The 21,524-nt window shown below is 39.2% G+C and overlaps 1 protein-coding gene across 25 annotated transcripts in view; it reads right to left on the bottom strand.

The window, feature by feature from the left end:
- The window catches only part of LOC141388847 (protein lap4-like), a 667,534-nt gene that overhangs the window by 383,598 nt on the left and 262,412 nt on the right, over positions 1–21,524 (bottom strand). The window lies entirely within an intron of this gene.

The following is a 21,524-nucleotide window of genomic DNA, read 5'->3' as shown; positions in this document are numbered from 1 at the left end:
TAGAGGAGACCTTTAAAGTTATTCTGTCTACTATAGAAGACTTTAAAATATCTTACTTCTACTAGGGGAGACTTCATAAAAACTTCTGTCTGCTAGGGAAGACCTCAAAAGGTCTTCTATGTAAAAAGAAGGCAACAAAGGGTCTTCTGGGTATTAAAGAAGTCCACAAAAGGTCGTATGTGTCTAAAGAAGACCTAAGAAAGTTTTCTGCATGCTAGAGTATACCTTAAAAGGCCTACTGTCTACTATAGAAGACCTTAAAAGGTCTTCCGTTTACTAAAGACTACCTCAAAAGGTGTTCTTTCTACTATAGAAGAACTTAAAAGGTATTCGGCATACTAGGGAAAACCACAAAAGGTCCTTTGTCTACTAGGGAAGACATCAAAAACTCTTCGGTGTAACAGAGAAGACCACAAAAGCCGTTCTGTGTACTAAAGAAGACCTCAAAAGGTCTTCTGTGTATTAAAGAAGACCTTAAAAGGCCTTCTGTCTACTACAGAAGACCTCAAAAGTCTTCTGTCTAACTATAGGTATTTTGTCTTCTATATAAGACCTGAAAGGTCTACCGTTTACTAAAGAATACCTCAAAAGATCTTCTGTCTACTAGGAAGACCTTAAAAGGTCTTCTCTCTACTATAGAGGAACTTAAAAGGTCCTCGGCATACTAGGAAAGACCTCAAAAGGTCTTTTGTCTACTAGGGAAGACATCAAAAACACTTTGGTATACTAGAGAAGACCTAAAAGGCCGTTCTATGTACTAAAGAAGACCTCAAAAGGTCTTCTGTCAACTACGAAAGACCGAAAAACCTCTTCTGTCTACTAGAAAAGACCTCAAAAGGTCTTCTGTCTTCTAGGTAATACCACAAAAGGTCTTCTGTATAATGGGAAGACCTCAAAAGGTCTACTGTGTACTAAAGAAGACCTCAAAAGGTCTTCTGTCAACTACGAAAGACCTAAAAACGTCTTCTGTCTACTAGGGAAGACCTCCAAAAGTTTTCTATCTATTAGAGAAGACCTTAAAATGTCTACTAGAGAAGACTACTAGAGAAGACTTCAAAAGGTCTTCTGTGTACTAGGCAAGTCCTCAAAAGGTCTTCTTCCAACTACGGAAGACCTAAAAACGTCTTCTGTCTATTAGGGAAAACCTCCAAAGATCTTCTATTTACTAGAGAAGACCTTAAAAGGTCTTCTGTCTACTAGAGAAGACCTCGAAAGGTCTTCTGTCTTCTATGTAATACCTCAAAAGGTCTTCTATATACTAAGGAAGACCTCAAAAGGTCTGCTGTGTACTAAAGAAGACCTTAAAAAGCCTTCGGTAAACTACGGAAGACCTAAAAACGTCTTCGTCTACCAGGAAAGACCTCCAAAGGTCTTCTATTTATTAGAAAATACCTTAAAAGGTCTTATGTCTACTAGATAATACCTCAAAAGGTCTTCTGTCTACTAGAGAAGACCTCCAAAAGTCTTCAGTATGCTAAGGAAGACATCAAAAGGTCTTCTGTCAACTACGAAAGACCTAAAAACGTCTTCAGTCTACTAGGGATGACCTCCAAAGGTCTTCTCTATACTAAGGAAGACCTCAAAAGATCTTCTGTGTACTAAAGGAGACCTTAGAAGGTCTTCTGCATGCTAAAGTATACCTTCATAGGTAGAAGATCTTAAAAGGACTTCCGTTTACTAAAGAATACCTCAAAAGGTCTTCTGTCTACTACGGAAGATCTTAAAAGGTCTTCTCTCTACTATAGAAGAACTTAAAACGTATTCGGCATACTAGGGAAGACCTCAAATGGTATTTTGTCTACTAGGGAAGACATCAAAAACTCTTCGGTATACTAGGGAAGACCTCAAAGGCCGTTCTGTGTACTAGGCAATACCTTAAAAGGTCTTCTGTCAACTACGGAAGACCTAAAAAAGTCTTCTGTCTACTAGGGAAGACCTCCAAAGATCTTCTATTTACTAGAAAATACCTTAAAAGTTCATCTGTATACTAGAGAAGACAGTTCTGTGTACTAAGGAAGACCTCAAAATGTCTTCTGTGTAGACCTCAAAAGGTCTTCGTCTATTAGGCTTTTGTCTTCGAGAATAAGTTCCCTAATTCTTGGGTCTTCATTAAAGCTGAAACTTATATGTTAGTCTCGTCGCCTCTGCTTTGGTCTAGTTTAGGCATTTGTCCAGCTACATACCAGCGAATCTAAGGAATGGACAGCTCTCTGAAACAGTGATTGATATAGATTCTCTGCCAATCAGTTTTTCCATTGATTAGAAGGTGGTCTGTTAACGAAGACTAAAGTAGTAAAGAGGTCTACGCCAAGCGAAATGGGGGGTTGCCAGGACACGTCGTTTATTAGACCAGGTGCCACAATAGTGATGATTAACGAGCTGTGGCAATCTGCTCTTATCCTCGTAACAGCGCCTTCGTTCTACGTGGAAAATGTGGAGCTATGAATTAGCTGTACCTCTCTGATTATTTCCTAGGACGAAATGCCAAGCTTATGAGGCTCATTGAAGTCGCCTAGCACCCGCCGGTTATTGGTCTCTAAAAGCATTTAATGCAGAAACCAACTATTCATCACCGGTATGTACACATTAACCAACTCTTTCTCGACAGTCCCACACTTTACTGCTACCCCCCATATAGTCCATGTATAGGTCACTAGAGTCAAGTTCAAGCGAGATAGGTTGTTCTACGATCTTTCCGCAAAACGTTGTAACCACTGCAACGTTGCAAGCTTCAAGTGAATGTGTGGTTTGTTTTTTGGATCACAGCGACCATGGTGTTTCTCCGACTCACATAGCCTACAATTCCGCTGACATGATTGCGAAGGCCGTTGCTGTTGAATTGCAGGAACGATGCATTTCCGGACGATGAACAAGTGCATGTGGTGTAAGATGGTGCGTTTGTTGTTGGGAACAACGCGGGGGGTCTCGCATTCCGAACACGAAATTGGGGACAAGCTGGGTGATGTTATGCGGTAGCAAGCTGCAACATAATTGCGATCGCAGTAGTTCTGGACACGGCTAGGACCATTTCCATTCCCTACATCCATTATATCTCATCGATCTTTGGGCTTGTGGTGAATGCGGATCTAGCAAATAGAACAGATCCATCGTCCCGTGTTCTTGACAATCTCGGCTTGGACCAAAAGTGCTCGGATCGGGCATTCAGGGGTATATTGCCGCTCCCATGGTGGAAAAATACGCGAATACAAACGCAAAATTGTTGAGATGACGGTCGCCGGTCGAAGATTCCTCTGAGTCAATCCGGTGCATAGAACCGGCCGCCGTCACGTTCAGTTGTTGTTGTTGTAGCATAGAAACCTACGTAGGGGCATAGGTTTGATGGTGAGTTGGAAGCCGATGGCTGAAACACTATGGTTTCGGGTTAATCCGGTACCGAAAAACAAGCTGCCGTGTGTCGTATTCGTCGCTCAATGAGATCATAGGATTGACCATCTTAGAACTTCATGTTAATTTAGAAGACGTTTTACGTGGGTAAAGCACTAAACGAATTGCTAGCCCATTTTCTGAGCATTTCGGCCATGAAAAGCTTTTCATATGCGGTATCGTGATGAGTTTGACACGCCATTCGTACCTGGCAATAACATTAGGGGTCCCATATAGCAGAATTGGGCGTCACTCATTGATATGAGGGAAGTAAGTCCACCAATGTTCCTTCGGGGATATTTGTAGGTTTGTTTTTCTTTCTATAGAATAGGGACATTCTACCCACTGTTTTGCCAAAATTCGAACTAACTACCTCTTATTTTCTTTACACCTTAAAATAACTTCGCACATCTTTACTACTTAAAGTGTGTGTGGGTGTGCAGTTTCCACAGGTGTGCCAGCCAGCAGTATGTAAGTGTCTCAGGTTGTAATGATTGTTTACATTACATCACTCAATGTCACCAGAAAATATTTCGTTTTTTGCGTCTTTCCTTTTCACAACCAGCAACCCACATAGCAACCAACAACCTTAAGATCGTTTATTTTTTCCCGTCTTCGTGCTTGTTTGTTCTTTGATGCTACCTACCTTCCTTGCAACAGGGTTCCTTCCTATTGTTGTTTATACTTTGGTATACGCATTAATGATTATTTGCCATTAGAAGAAGAAGAAGAAGGAAAACAACATCCACACGAGCATAAAACAAATATGAAGTTCATTGAAAGATTTTTCAAATATTTTGTCTTTAAAAGAAAGGCAACCAAAAACACAAATTTAAGTTTGTAAAATTTAAGATGTTTTTTTTTAATATAAACACAAACAGATGAAAATGCCAACAGCAAAAGGTCACTCACTCATTGTTTGACTAAAGCTTGGCAGTCACGTATTTATTGCTTTGTGGCTAACTAAACAAAACAATTGGCCTAATTTGCTATAATTTTTCGGTCAGATAAATGTTACTTTTTTTGGTATTTGGTCATGAATAAATTGTTGACGAATTTAAGATTATATTTGTTTTTTATTTTTTGTTTGGCATTCGTATTTTGCTTAATGTTACTTCGAATTCGGCAAAAAATGCTGAGGTTTTATTTTCCAGGAAAATATAAAATTGGGATATAGTAACAAGTTATTTACTGGGATTTCTTTTAAATCATCCAAAGATAGAGATTATAGGTAATTTATGAAGAAAAACTATATATCCCTAGAAAGACGTCCTATAAAGAGATGCTTGGAATTAGTGCACCTTGGAGGGGCTGTTCTATTGCGAGCCCCAAATCACGAAAACTGACTTAAGTTACAGCTTGAGGCATCAGTACATCTCCTAGTCTGTCTCAATCTAGGTCGTCGTCTGCTTTATTGTCGTCGCCATCGGAATACGAGACAACTTCAGAGCATCCTCAGAGAGACTGTAACAATCAGCGCAACAAAGTCAACGAGATTGTAAACCTTTATGTCGGAAATCCAGAAAACCATTATTACGTCACCTCTAGTGACGACCTACAGGTCATCTCCATTAGGGCACCCGATCAGGTGACTTGGCTCAGATCACATTCCTATCATCGTCTCCGTTAAAAGACCACCCGACTTCGTAACCTCTGACCAACGTACTTTTCTGAAACATGGAAAAGGTAATGGACAATGGGTCAAAGAATTTACCAATCTCTGCATCAGAGAGCTGCCCACATTCTCTCATATCCTAGGAGAGCTGAAAGAATTTTCCATTACATATCACTGCAAAATGCGCAGTATGAGCCTCGTAGTGCAAACCCTGAAGATCCAAGAATTAGGCAACTCTCTCTTGAAGTCAACAGGCTGGTGGCTAGATCACCTGAAGGAATGCAACATTGGTAGAGGAGTAAGTAAATTGTGGACAACGGTTAAATAACTCTCGAATCCAGGAAAGAAGTGTCAGTGACAGATCCGAAGAGGTGCGAGTGTTATTTTAATCGACAATTTATAGAGCACCCCGAGAGTGATAGGCTACGCCGTATAAGGGCCCTATCATCGGAGGAGGTAGCACCACAATTTACGATGCGCAATATTGCGAAGAGAGCTGAATCGAACAGGCCGATTTCCCTTATGTAGCAAAAAAGATCGTAAAGGAACCACTCTGTCCCATCATGAGAAGCTGTTTCCTCCATTTGCCCAATGTCCAGGAAATGCACAGCACCACAACAGCATTACACACCATATCCATACATATCAGTCCAGAGTTAGAAGCTGAACAAGTCGTGGGATCGAACAGTAGCTCCTGACCTATCGAAGGGCTCCTTTATTGCCACCCATGCCAAGCTGTTTCTCCAGACTTCTCTCCAGATGTGTTTGAAACGTTAGATAATCAACTCCATTTGTGGACGCCAGTCGTTTGTGGATTTCAGAAATAAGAAGTCTAAAAGCAGGAAGTTCCCCTGGGCGGGTGATATCACCCTCTAGAAAGCATAGAGATCGTAATGTATACGTAGTCTGATCTTTCATCTGAGGAACATGCTTAGTCCAACGCCAAACTGATCACCAACAGGACGGCTGAAACAAGGCTCACCATAATCATATTGGTCATTAGTGTCCTAATTCCGACCACTAATTACAACAAGGTATTCGATAGCATGTTTAAGTTGTTCGCACAAGCCACAGCTATTTGCGACAAGATCAGAAGTAGAAAAAAGTCCAAAGTTCTCAAGTCTATGGTCGGCCTCACTTAAAGTGCTGACAAAGAATCCTTGTCGACCTTTTACAAAGCAGAAGGTCAAAAAATATTTAAACCTTCCAGAATACCACCTTGAGGACTGCAACAGGGTTCCTCTTCCTGGCACCATTGGACCATCTTCAGAAAAAGACGTGCATTAACCCAACAAGATGTGGTCAATGCAGTACCTGATTTGATGTTATCGCGGTGAGCATCCCTGCCCCCACCCAAGCACACCAGGAGAGATCTTTATGATCTAGAGAGAGAGACGTCCAAAAGTACTAACGAGAACCTCTAGATCAACGAACCAATCAGACAAGTTTGGGTAGCATTTACGCTGAGGCAATTGCGCAGGCAGCACAAAGATAGAAATACGAATGTCGTACTTGGAGACCACCCTCATCCATCGCAGCAGAAGAACGCTGATGTGCACCGCACGACTCGCTGGACAGTTAAACAAATCTGCCCAGTTAACGCCCTCGCCTGTTTTGTGATTCTTTATGGATGCAATTTTTTAATCTGGACACAAGGAAATCGGGAATGCATAACGGAAAAGATATGCGAACGAACATATTTGGGTTGGTACAACAACAACCTACAGGTCATTTATAGACGGGCCTTATAGGTTTTCTATAGAGACGACCTACAGAGCATCTATGAACACGACCTAAATGTCATCTATAGAGATGACCTATAGGCCATCTATAACGACGACATATAGGGCACCAATAGAGACGACTTATAGGTCATCTTTAGAGACGACCTATAGGTCATCTTTAGAGACGACCTATAGGTCATCTTTAGAGACGACCTATAGGTCATCTTTAGAGACGACCTATAGGTCATCTTTAGAGACGACCTATAGGTCATCTAAAGAGACGGCCTATAGGTCATCTAAAGAGACGAACTATAGGTCATCTAAAGAGACGGCCTATAGGTCATCTAAAGAGACGAACTATAGGTCATCTAAAGAGACGACCTATAGGTCATCTAAAGAGACGACCTATAGGTCATCTAAAGAGACGACCTATAGGTCATCTAAAGAGACGACCTATAGGTGAAGTAAAGAGACGACCTATAGGTGATGTAAAGAGACGACCTGTAGGTGATGTAAAGAGACGACCTGTAGGTCATCTAAAGAGATGACCTATAGGCCATCTATAGCGACGACATATAGGGCACCAATAGAGACGACTTATAGGTCATCTTTAGAGACGACCTATAGGTCATCTTTAGAGACGACCTATAGGTCATCTTTAGAGACGACCTATAGGTCATCTTTAGAGACAACCTATAAGTCATCTAAAGAGACGACCTATAGGTCAACTAAAGAGATGACCTATAGGTCATCTTTAGAGACGGCCTATAGGTCATCTAAAGAGACGGCCTATATGTCATCTAAAGAGACGACCTATAGGTCATCTAAAGAGGCGACCTATAGGTCATCTAAAGAGGCGACCTATAGGTCATCTAAAGAGGCGACCTATAGGTCATCTAAAGAGACGACTTCAAGGTCATCTATAGAGACGAAATAAATGTCATCTATAGAGACGTTTTAAAGGATATATATAGAGACGACCTATGGGTCTTCTATAGAGTATATCTTATATGCCAATAAGTCGAATCATTATCTGTTTCTCTCTCTCTAATACTAATTTGTATCAATTATCTGCCAATCTTATCAGTCTTTATTAAATTAAACATATTTGTTGCCGCTGCTGTTGTTGCTGTTATTTACAAAAGCAGCAACAACAATAACAACAACCGGTAATGAAGAATTTAATCAAGTTAATGATGCTCGGTTGGAGTTTATTAAACGTTTAACCATAATTAATTACGAGGCAAGTATAAAATGTAAACAAATACATATAAACAAAGCTGTTCACGCACACACTCCCGCACACAAAAACTGTGGCAACCGATGCACTACTATACACACCCACATACACCTGCACTCATACCACACAGGCTTAATGAATGCATGAGACCAAAATGAAAAAAACAACTTAACAGCTAAAAGGAAATTAATGGAGCGCACATACATGTAGCGGCATAAATGCTCACTTACCCACCCATCATCATTATTATCATCAACCTCATCAAAATCATTGGAATTGATTTCAACCCAGCTATCATTCTCAATTACAACGACCCTGTTGCTGCTGCCTTCCGCCTTTCACCGCCTCATGCTTGCCTTATTTTAGCAGAGAGTGACTGATTATGGATTGTAAATAAACGATGAGCCCAAGGCTGTGGATAGAAGAAGTCAAGTAGTGGAGGTTGGCAAGGGGGGAAATAAGGTGAAATGGCAACATCAGAAATGAACAACGCCTATGGGGGGTGGTTTTGGATAATGGTAAATGCAACAAACACCACCAACAGCGCAACAAGAAGAGGAGCATCGATTACACGAAAACAAATAAAAGCATTCACCTGCCTTTATATACCTGACATGCACAACATATCGTAGCATTTAAGCTATACAGCCCACGTTTTCCTTGTGTAAAAGTGCAACCCAGAGACCTATCATAGCAATGGCAAAGGTAGTATGAGGGAGGTCTATGTCTTTTGTGCCACCGTGTTGCAATGGTAAGCACAACCCCTTGCACACTGCATATTCGGGTTTGGGGTCTCTGGTCAAACAACATCACATTTTCAATGTTGGCAAAAACACCCCTCAGTGTAATGTAGAACATTCATCTTGAACATACTACATCTCTACAAGTATCGTATTAAGACACGCCGTTCGGACTCAAAAGTAGATCTATATAACCCCTAAAATGAATCGGGGTGCACTCATTGATATGAGAGAAGTCGCCCTCTCTCCCTTCGAGGATGTTTGCTGTAACATTTAATCCAAAGTTGTACGAGGGAATAGAAATCTTCGCGTACTGAGCAGGTCTAAAATGAACAATTTTCGAAATCTCCTACTAAAACCAGTAGTCTCTCAAGATCTTTCCACCAGGATGTTACATAGGCCATTTGATACATTGACCCATCGACCAAAATCTCATTTGGCTTCAAAAAGCTCGGAGAGGATCATTCGCATTAATGGTCATGTATTGATTTCGTAGGGATATCAAACTGTGGCATGACTTCATCATATTATGCTGCATATGACGGTCATATAGTCCTCGTAAAAGATGTTGACCCTCGACCTGACATTACGCCTAACAGTCCTAAGGTTCAAAATTAATCACAAATGCCTCTCCGCTAGTCGAAAAGTGTTGGGATAAGGGTCAATTGGATACAAAGAACCCGCTGACGTGGGAACCACGGAATCTTCGTAGTTGTTGTTGTAACATCGCAAAAATGTTCGTTCGTATATCTTCCAGTTATTCGGCTCTGGTTCCTCTGATCTTATTTGGCCTAAAACCACACGTGTTTGCCTTGGCAGCTGGTTTTCTTCTGCTGCAATGGACCGGGGTGGTCTCCGAGGCATTCACACTGTATCTTTTAAAAGTGTGCGCAACTTCATCAGTGTGAATGCATTCGAAGACCGTCTGATTGGATCTTTCTTTCTTCTTTTCTTTCTTCTTCTCATGAAAATGGTCCACAGCGACCCAATACGAATTGTGGCGGCTGCATCGCCCGCTTCTTAATTGGGTTAAAACCACTCGTATTTGGCTTTGCAGCTGGCTTTCTTCGGCAGCGATGGATGGGAGTTGTGTCCAAGTATGACATTCACGCTTTTTTACTGGCTGAGGAACTACATCAGTGTGAATTCTATCCATGCATGTTTGATAGGCTCGTTAACCTATGTTCTCATGTGTACCTTTGAACCTCTCCGTCTAGATAATGAAGAGAGAAGGGAAGCCTTTCCACAAGATGGCGGCAGAAATGCCCACGGCAATAACACATCTTGTTGTGCTGATGCATCGGTAACATCTTAGTCTTTTCATGGAGTTAGACCGAGGAGGCGCACAGTTGCATTTTTCATGTCGGCTTTCTGACAGGTTTGATTACTATTCCACTGCGTGGCGCTAGCATTTGCGTACTTACTGGCGCCACATAGCTTACCACAGACCGGACTATTGCGTTGTAAAAGGTCAACCAGGTAGCTTCAGGCCGCGACTTGGGAACCCTGGCTAGCGTGAACGACTTAAACATACTATCGAACGTTACATCCAATATCTTGGAGTTGTTAGTAGTCGGAATCAAGACACCGTCGACCTATATGTTCAGTGCGAACTTCATTTTAGTCGTCCATTTGGTCAGAAGTGGCATGGGTGCTCACGGCGATAGCAAACAAACAGATACTACTGGTAAAATCTTCGTCTACTCATGAAGATGGTCCACTGCATTCGGCATTCTGCCAGGTTTGAATATTCTTCCACAACGCTGCATCAAATTTTGCATACCACGCTGGTACCGCATAGCTTACCACAGACCGGCCTATTGCTTTGCAAAAGGTCAACAAGGTTTAATTTTCGGTACCTCAAGTGCTGCCTGCCAGCTAATCTCGATGCATAGCTGCGGCTTGCGCGAACGATTTAAACATGCTATTAACCCCCTGTTTTTGTAAAAGTTTTTATTCTTCTCACACGAATTGTCAAATTTTGTAGATCGATTTACTCGCCTCAGGGCAAATGGAGAGCTCTGATTTTTAAAAGAGGAATTCTTAACTATATATGAAACGCGTCTACGAAAAATTAGGTCCGTATGTCATCCAGGGGCTGAGCTATGGATGCCTATATTATTACGAATATAGGCGAACGAACAAAAAATAGTTACAAAAACAGGGGGTAAGCGTTACACCCAATGTCTTGAACTAATCAGTAATCACACCATCGACCAATATGTTCAAGGGGAGCCTAATCTAGGTCGTCCAAGTGGTGTGAGCAGTTAGTGGCGAATATTTCATGCTCCTCACTCTACGGATCTTATAATGCTCCACAAACATCCCAAAAGGGACAAGAAAGACTTCTGTCATATAAATGAGTGTACCCCGATTCATATTAGCTTAATTATATGGGACCTACTGTTTATCGCCGAGTCCGAACTTCGTGCCTTACGACACCACTTGCAGAGAAGTACCACCGTGGTGCAATGGTACTTGCACTCAGAAGATCTGCGGTCCGACTCCCAGGCCAGGCAACATCAATTTTTTAACGGTCGCAAAATACCACTCTGTGTAATGTTGGCGACATTTCCCGAGTATTTATTTCAGCCATGTAAAACTTCTCTTCTGTACGGATCCTAGACATGTTATTTCTGAATTCCACACACGACTGGGCTTTACACATATTATCCAACGTTTCAAGCAGTATTGGAGGAAAGTCTTTTTTATGTTCTCCAATAGCATTGCATGGTTGCCGGTATCGAAAGCCTTCGATAGGTCAAGAACCATCATGACTGTTCGGTAGCACGGCCTGTTCTGTTTCAGTTCACGACTGAAATGTGTGGATATGTCGTGTAATGCTCTTGAGGTATCCGGAATCCATGTTGATATTGGACAACTGGGAAACTGCTTCTCCACTGGCCTAGCTACTTTTCCATTTTATCCTCATTGTGATGCAACTGCATGAGCCATCTAAGAGACCAGTTTCTCACCAATCTCCTCAAACTATCAGCAATTCCACACTATTTACCACATGGACTACGGGGTCAACAGTGGAACAGTTCAGATCACTTCTACAATATCCCTGAAGTCCTAGTGAAGAGCTTGTTTAGGTCGGAATTTGCCGATTGTCGATTTCTAATAATGCAATAAATAGGTCAGTCTGTGTTAAGCTATGCGGCACCATGGGGTCTATTCTGTAAATTTTTTAGCAACTTTATTCATGGTTTATTTTACAACAATTGTATTTGTTTGTTTTGTAGTTGTTACAAAAATAAAAGAAAATTTAACAACTTTTCAATCGAAAAAAATTACAGAATAGGCCTACTGGTTGGTATTCAGAACTGTCACAACGCTGACCTAAGAGCTGCAACAGGTTGCGCCTCCTCATCACTTTCATGGGGCAAGAATATTCTTCCCAAACGTCAGCGTAAATATATGCTGTCGTTGTAGTCTCCGTGGAGTCATCCTAAACATTACATGGTGGAAACGTCCTCCCCAGACACTATCGCAGCAAAGGACCGTCACTCGACTCAACACACCTTAGTAGTTATACCCTCGGTCTTTAGATTAACGAGGATACATATATACATGTTGCTACAATCTAAAATGTGCCACTTGGAAATAACGGTTCTGGACCCCAAGTATGTTTCGACGAAATACTTTTCAGAGTATTTGGAGTAGATTTAATCCAGTCCGTCCGATCATCAACCGATTCGGACTAAAAAGGCAACTAAAATCATCAAAATAACAAAAATCTGGAGGTACCGGTATAGGGGGCCATACCAAAACGGGAAACTATGTATACAGCTTTTGTTGGAAAAGTTTTATGACCACTGGGAGTCTCAAATGTCACATTACAGGTAGTTCGGCCAAAAAACCAGGATAAAATCCTCAAAATATTTACATAAAATTCGGAGGTACCGGCCAGATGGCTTTGAATTAATGTAAAGTTGTTTCTAAATAAATAAATAAATATGGGGGCCACCCCAAAACGGGGACCTATGTAGACAATTTTTGTTGGAGAAGTTTTGTGACCACTGGGAACCTCAGAAGTCAAAATACAGGTGTTTCGGCCAAAAAAAAAACGCTGATAATATTCTCAAAATACCTAAAATCCGGAGGTACCGTTATATGGGGGCTATACCAAAACATGAACATATGTGGATAATTTTTGGTGGAGAAGTTTTGTTACCACGAGGAACCTCAAATGTCAAATTACAGGTAGTTCGGACAAAAAACGATTACAAAATCCTCAAAATACCTTGAAACCGGAGGTACGGTTATATGAGGGCTATACTAAAACATGAACCTATGTTGAAATTTTTTGGTGGAGAAGTTTTGTGACCATTGGGAACCTCAAAAGTCAAATTACAGGTATTTCGGTCAAAAAACGAAGATAAAATCCTCAAAAATACCTAAAATCTGGAGGTACCGTTATATGGGGGCTACACCAAAACATGGACCAATGTTGAAAATTTTTGGTGGAGAAGTTTTGTGACCACTGGGAACCTCAAATGTCAAGTTATAAGTAGTTCAGTCAAAATATGTAGCTAACATCATCAAAATAACAAAAATCGGGAGTTACCGTTATATGGGGGCTATACCAATACATGGACCTATGTTGACAATTTTTCCTATGGAAAATATATAGCGATCTAGCTCAATTATTACGGACGCTAGAATGATTACAACAGACGTACATGGCTCAACCGACTGAGAATTTTACCCTAACCAAGATTTTTCCTTTTGGAAAACAAACATAATAAATCCTCCATACTATGGTGGAGGGTATCAAAATCGTAAAAGTGCAGTTTAGGGACATGTCTCGGATCGGTTTGAAATTTTTTTGCAACAGTTTATCGCAATGAGATGACCCCTTTGGTTATAGATTTTATCCGTTCACACGATAAAGCTTTTTACGCTATGGGTCTATGACATTCGTACCTCTACATTTGGTTTAAACCTCCATCTTTTTTGAGGGTATTACATTATTCGACTCGATAGTGACAACGCAAAAGAGTAAAATGGACTACCCCAAAAGTTATACAATATCATCATCGATTTGCCAATATTTATGTACTAAAGAATAAAGAAAGGAAAACATAGAAATACAAAATAAACAAACAAATATTTGCGCAGTAATGCAATAAAGGAAAAACAGACAAAAACAAAGACCATCCAGTAGTACTAGGGTGACGAAAAATGTATCTGTCACATAACTGCAAAGAATTACAAGCAGGTGAAGAACAACAAACAGTTCAGTTCATCATTCCAGTTCAACTAAGCAGGCAGTCTGATAAGTTAGAGGAAAGAAATAAACAGGCCTCAAAAATAAATTCCAAAAATGTGTAGGATTTTTTCCCCTTTTTGTGGCCAACTAGGACATTAATAAGGTTCTTCAAACACTAGGCAGAATTTACACCATGTACCATAAAAATAAAAATGGAGTGGCTGCTGTACTGGAGGCCTCCTTAAAAAAACCCCACACCTTATGTGTAATACAGAACTGATGCATTATAGAAAACAGATATTATTTGTTTATTGATTTTCCCCAACAACACGACAAAGAGAACAGGAATAACCTCCTCTTACCAGACTTGCAATTTCCAAATCAAACAATCAATCATCAATTGGTGCGGTGGTGATGCCCAGCCGTTTGCCACATATGAACACAAACCATATGTCGTGTCGTCTATCGATGATAGGAAATGTTTGTCTTGATATTATCCAGGTCTTGTTGGTATTCATCATCATCCACACCACTTGTACAGTGGCAAAGCAAGCAAGCAAGCAAAGTGTGATTGCATGCCACACAGACCACAGTTATGAGCTAAGACTAGCAGCTACCAACAATCAACAACTTTTCTTGAACTTTGGTGATTAGGTGAAGGGGACATCTTTATGACTGAGGAATGGGCCCTGTTTGTTGTTGTTATCATCATCGTCATCATAATCAACAGTTTTTGTTGCAATTACTTTTATGGCAAGTGTTCTATAAGCTTTGTTTTTTTTCTTCTTCTTCCAGCTACCATTGGTCTAGTCCCCCCAATAAAAGAAAAACAAAACAACGACTCAGAAGGAAAAACAAAACGTAATAATTGTATAAAAACGTGAATGATGTATTTTTTGTTTGTTCTACTTTTTTTTGCCTTACTTGTTGAAGTTTGTTATTCTTTTTCTTTGCTGCCCCAGCCGCCATGGTCTGCTGCTGCGTAGTCTCATTGAGTCTTTGTTAAATTGTTTTTCCATTATCTTTAAGAAAAACAAAATTTGTTGATATCTTTTCTTTTTTCTCATTACAAAAACATATGACGAAGTGTCTAATTAAGAAGAAAAGATTTGTTTTGACCCACAATTAAATGACATGATTTTTGTTTAAGGGAATATTTGTTTAATAATTTAAGAAATGAGAATTGATTTTCCCTAGAATAGAATCATTCTTTGCCAAACGAAGATTTTTTATAAAGCATAGCTTTTATTAAGGATGCCTCAATAAATTGGGTTTTATTAACACGTTCAGGAGTTCAGAATTCAGAATTCATTTTGGGGCTTTTCATATGAACAGACTTTTAGTCGAGCATTCCGGTAGTGGCAGGATAAAGATAAGTGTCCCAGTAAAATATTCGATGCCAAAGATGCCATTCAATCATGGGTGCAAGTGAGCTGACATGTCATCTTTTTAGCATCTTCATCGATGAATTTTATATGAGCGTGGACCCCAAAAGATGCTATTCATTTTTGGATCCAAAGCATGTCATTTACACGAATGCATTTTCACCAATGCTTTGGCATGTCATTTTCACCAACCCTTTGCAATGACATTATCATAACGACGAGAGTTTTAACAACGTTGTTTATGACTTCGAGTCTCAGACAATTAATCATATATGTATATTTCGAAACAAGTGAGCAAAGGCTATTGTCGGGACGGGGCCGACCATGTGATACCCTACCCCACTACCCCTGTGCATAAGCTTTTCACTGGTAAACATTTATTTTAGGGAACATAATCCGACTACCACCAAACATATTTTGGTTTTTAATCAAAAAAACGTTGACTTTTCTCGACATAAGCTTTTCGCTTAATCCGACTCCTGAATATTATCCGACCATCACCAAAATAAATAGGCTTCTTCCTCTGTGGGACCCGCATAAAATTCCAAAAACTTCGTGACGATCCGATCAAAATTGCGACCTGTAGCGTGATTACAAAAAATCGGAAAATGGGATGCATTATCGACTATTGCCATATCTCTGCTATTTGACCACCTACGACAACCTACTTTACATCGTTGTAAAGGTGATATTTTCTACTTTCCTTGCCAGGTTTTGCTTTTGATATATCCTCTTAAAGAAACAGAGATATTGGCTTTGAAATAAAATGTTGACTTTTCTCCAAATAAGTTTTTTGCCCATTCCGACCCCTAAATATTATCCGATCATGACCAAAATCAATAGGCTTCTTCCTCTGTGAGGCCCCCATTAACCCTCAAAATTTAGTGACGATTCGATCAAAATTGGCGTGTAGCGTGATTTCCAAAAAAAATTGATAAATGGGATATATTACCGACTATTGCGATATCTCCGTTATTTGGTTACCTACGCCGACCTAGTTTACATCATTGTAAAGACGGGATCTTCTACTTTCATAGTCAGGCTTTGCTTTTGGAAAGTTTCCAACCAAAGCTGTGATATTCGTCAATATAATTAAAATCGCAAAAATGAAAATTGGGGTTTTATTTGCTAGTATTGTGATATCTTCGTTGTTTGATCACCTATGAGCACCAACTTTACATCATTAGAAAGGTTATATTTTCTACTTTCATTGTCAGGTTTTGCTTTTGGTATACCCCATATAGAAGCTGAGATATTCGCTTTGGAAAAAGACGTTGTCTTTTTATCCACATAAGTTTTTTGCCCTTTCCGACCCCTAAATATTATCCGACCATCACCAAAATCAATTGGCTTCTTCCCCTCCGGGACCAACATCAATATCCAAAATTTCGTGACGATCCGATCAAAATTGCGACCTGTAGCGTGATTACAAGGTTCGACTCAGCTCGTCGAGACATTCATTTTGGTATATATAATACCCTCCCCACATAGTGGTGTAGGGTATAAAAAGTTATATAAATAAAAACTCAAAATTCATCTCTATTAGATAGATGGAATGGGTGCAAATGCTGATGAAAAGATCAGATCATTCACGACTTCCTTTGCATGGGTTGAAATGCTGATGAACACATCGGATCTTTCACGACTTTCTTTGCATTGGTTCAAATGCTAATGAAAAGATCGATTCTTTCATGACTTCGTTTTAACCAATGTAAAAGATGCCATGAAACCACGTCATCGCATGGAACCCCTTCCTTCAAATTTTGCTGGGATGACTATTATCTTTTTTCGGTGTGGAAGGTGGAAGTACCACCACAGTTTAATGATGATGCAAATGCCTTCCGTAACACACATTCAGCCAAAGAGTTAAGCTCTGATGTAATATTCGTGGTAATACAGAAACAGCTGAATGAGCTTACCAATGTCCTCAAACTGTGGACAACCATTCACGTGATTCTCGAATTGAATCGAAATCGTGGTTAACCCTCTTACTGAAGCTGATCAAGTCAGCAAAATTAGTGTCTGTATTTCGATTTCACTCTTATCACCAGTAGCAAAGGCTGATGAATTTGTATTCCTTCCCAGCATTGAATATAACAATCCAGTTGCCGACAATCATCTTGTACACTAGATGCACATGCATATCAGTTGAGGACTTAACCAGAACAACGATACTTGATTGTTCCGAAATTAGCACGGACTCATACGACAGCAGTATAGATATTTCAAGGCGCTTTCTTTTAAGCCCAAAGCTGTGGTTCCACAAAGCAGCAACTGTGTAGCACCAGCTTTCCCCCGAGGACATTTAAATTCCAATTCCATGTTAGTCAGGAATCCACAAGGATATTTATACGAAAGGTGCTTTAGTGAGGAAGTACCTGATACGTTTTTTCTGGAGAAGTGGAGCATGCACTTTGACGACAAACATCTTGAGAGCTTTGAGTATCAGGCTATGGAAATCAGAAAATTCTTGGCCAAAACTATTTTTTTGAAGATTCAAAATTATAAAAAAAAAACAGTGAGCAAAGGCTATAGTCGGGACGGGGCCTACCATGTGATACCGTACACCACTATCCCTGTGCATAAACTTTTCACTGGTAAACATTTATTTTAGGGAATATAATCCGACTACCACCAAACATAATATGCCTCTTTCTCTCTGGGACCCCCATAAGCAACCAAAATTTCGTGATTGCAAAAAATTGAAGAATTGGAAGTATTACCGACTATTGTGGTATCTCCCTTGTTTGACCACCTTCGCCAACCTACTTTACACCAATTTAAAGGTAGTGTTTTCTTTTTCCATTGACAGGGTTTGCGATTGGAATACCCCTACTAAAATCTGATATATTGACAAAAAATAAAACTTCGAATTTGTCTCCACATGAGTTTTCCCCATTCCGATCCCTAAATATTATCCGACTATTACCAAAATAAATAGGCTTCTTCTTCTGTGGGGCCCCCATCTATCCCCAAGCATTTTGTGACTATCCGATCAAAATTCCAACCTGTAGCGTGATTACAAAAAATTGGATATATTACTGACTTTTGCGATATTTCAGTTGTGTGCCCACTACGCCAACATACTTTGCATCAATATAAAGGAGATCTTTTCTTCTTCCATTGACGGGCTTTCCTTTTGGAATACTCCAACCAGAAGCGGAGATATTTGCAAAAAAACTTTGTCTTTTCTCCATAAGCTTTTTGCTTATTCCGACTCCTGAATATTATCCGACCATCATTAAAATCAATAGGCTTCTTTCTCTTTGGGACCCCCATTAACCTCCAAAATTTCGTGACGATCCGATCTAAATTGCGACCTGTAGCGTGATTACAACGAAATCGGAAAAAGGGATGCATTACCGACTATTACGATATCTCTGTTGTTTGACCACCTATGACAACCTACTTTACATCGTTGTAAAGGTGATGTTTTCTACTTTCTAGGTTTTGCTTTTGATATACCTCCTAAAGAAACAGAGATATTGGCTTTGAAATAAAACGTTTGACCTTTCCTCCAAAAAAAATTTTGCCCATTCCGACCTCTGAATATTATCCGACCATTATCAAAATCAATAGGCTTCTTCCTCCGTGGGACCCTTATTAACCCACAAAATTTCGTGACGATCCGAACAAAATTGCGACCTGTAGCGCGATTTCGAAAAAAAAAAACGAAAAATGGGATGTATTACCGACTATTGCTATATCTCCGTTATTTGGCCACTATCATTGTAAAGATGGGATATTCTACTTTCATTTGCAAGCTTTGCTTTTGATATACCCCTTACATATGCGGAGATATGAGCTTTGAAATAAAACGTTGACTTTTTCTCCAAATAAGTTTTTTGCCCATTCCGAGCCCTGAATATTATCCGACCATCACCAATAGGCTTCTTCCGCTCCGGGAGCCTCATCAACACCCAAAATTTGGTGACGATCCGATCAAAATTGCGACCTGTAACTCGTCGAGACATTCATTTTGGTATATATAAGTATGGGTCTACGACCATTATTTCGATGCGATACAAACTTTTTGGACAAAAGCAACTTATAATACCCTCCCACACAGAGTGGTGTTGGGTATAAAAACTTAAAATAATAATCAATTTCAAAACCAACTGGACGTTGAAATAGTTTTGGCCAGAAAATTTCGATTTGGGTAATCAAAAATGAATCTATAGAAATTAAGTTAGCTGCGCTCAAATTGAATGATGGAAAAGTTCAAACAATCGCAGACGGACTGCAGAATGTGTTCGAGTTGTTCAATCTGTGGGAATCGTGATGCCTAAAACCCGTAACAAATTTCTTAAAATCTGTTATATGTTTATTTCTTCTTAATCATGGGCGTATCATTGGTTCCGTAGTCAATTGTTCCGCCCTGAAGATTTTAAAAACTATCTGTAACCCTGAATGACTACCCAAAAGCTCTAAAGACCCACAGAAAAAAGAATAACCAATCGGCCCGACTACAATCCATACCCTTATATGGGAGCTATACTTTCAGATTTTTAGCAAGGGATGTATTAATATGTACAATAATGTGGCTAAAATGTTCAAAATACCGAATATCGGGAGATTCTATTCTACGAAGGGCTATATAAAGACGCTGACCTATACCGACAAATTTCAGGTGAAAAATGTTATACCCCCAAATTTCAGCCATTTTGGTTGGATGTTGAGGCCACAACCTTCAAAATACCGAAAACCGGTAGGTACCATTCTTTAGAGGCTATATGAAAATTTGGACATATACTAATAATTCTCCTCTGGAATGTTTTATAACCTCATAGAAGACTAAATGTAAAATTTCATCCATTTCGGTTTGAAAGTGACGCTGAAACATTCAACAAATAATCGGATAGGACTGTTCTATGGGGGCTATATGAAGACGGGGATCTATGCTGATAATTCCCTTCTTGAATGTTTTATACCCACAACGAAGACTAAATGCCACATTTCAGCCATTTCGGTGGGATATTGAGGCTACAACCTTAAAAATATCAAAAGTCGCGAGGTACCTTCTATGGGGGCTATATGAAATTTCTGGTGGAAATTTTCATACCCTGAAGGAAGATTAAATATCATACCCTGAAGGAAGACTAAATATCAATTTTCTTTGGAATATTCCTTCAAAATATAAATCTTGATTTCTACACACAGACGGACGGACAGACAAACATTGTTATATCGATGACCAAGAATACAATCCCACGGCAGCGGGTTCTTTCGTACCGAATTGACCCGAAACCATAGTGTTTCGGCCAGCGGCTGCCAACCCAGCATGAAACCTATGCTTCTACATAGGTTTCATGCTGTTACAACAACAAGAAGAATACATATACTATATAGGGTCTCCGACGAATATTTTGATGTGTTGCAAACGGAATAACAAATATAGTTATATCCTCCATATTATAGTGGAAGGTATAAAATTAAAATAGCTCAAAAATGCATAAATTTCAAAATAAATATAAAATTTCAAAATGAGAGTTTTTCTTATCGAATCATCTTATATGTATGATTTTTTCTAATCTTCAAGAAAAGCTCATCAAAATATTACCCAGAGATATGAGATTGTAATAAAGTCATCACATTTGTGGTAAAATCGCCTGCTCGGTATATATTAAAAGCATTTCTTATTTTGGAAATTTGTTTGCATAAGCTTGGCTAATGAAACCGGCGTAGATTTTGATGAAAGTCGTAAGTCCAACCACATATAGTATGTATTTCTTCAAAACATACACTCAATTCGAAATTAAGGCCTTCATAAGGATCCATTGTAATGTAAACCAATTTCAAAACAAATTCAGTGTTATACAAATAAAAAAGATTTCTTAATTTGTAGTCAAGGTAATGAGATAAGCAACTTTTCATTTATTTATTAATGAATATTAGAAAGGGAAAACAATTAACAATTATTAGCAAAAATTAAAAAAAAAAAAAAATATATAAAAAAATAAAATGAAAACTTAAAAATATTATTAAAGAGAATAAATAATAATTATAATACTTTCTAAAACCCACAACATTAACTTAAGCAAAAGAAACAAAACACAATACAAAATAAAAATAATTACAAATTGAACAAAAACACAATAAACTTAAACATAAGAAAAACAATAAAAAAATTCAAAGGATACACCTTCACCATACTTCGCTTCATTTTATCAAATGGACTTTGACTCTTATTATCATTAAAATATAAATACGTCATAAATTCT

This window comes from Musca autumnalis, unplaced genomic scaffold, assembly GCF_047663935.1.
Source record: "Musca autumnalis isolate F117 unplaced genomic scaffold, ASM4766393v1 scaffold_1, whole genome shotgun sequence".
NCBI classification, from domain to species: domain Eukaryota; kingdom Metazoa; phylum Arthropoda; class Insecta; order Diptera; family Muscidae; genus Musca; species Musca autumnalis.
This window is presented reverse-complemented; position numbering and strand designations above follow the sequence as displayed.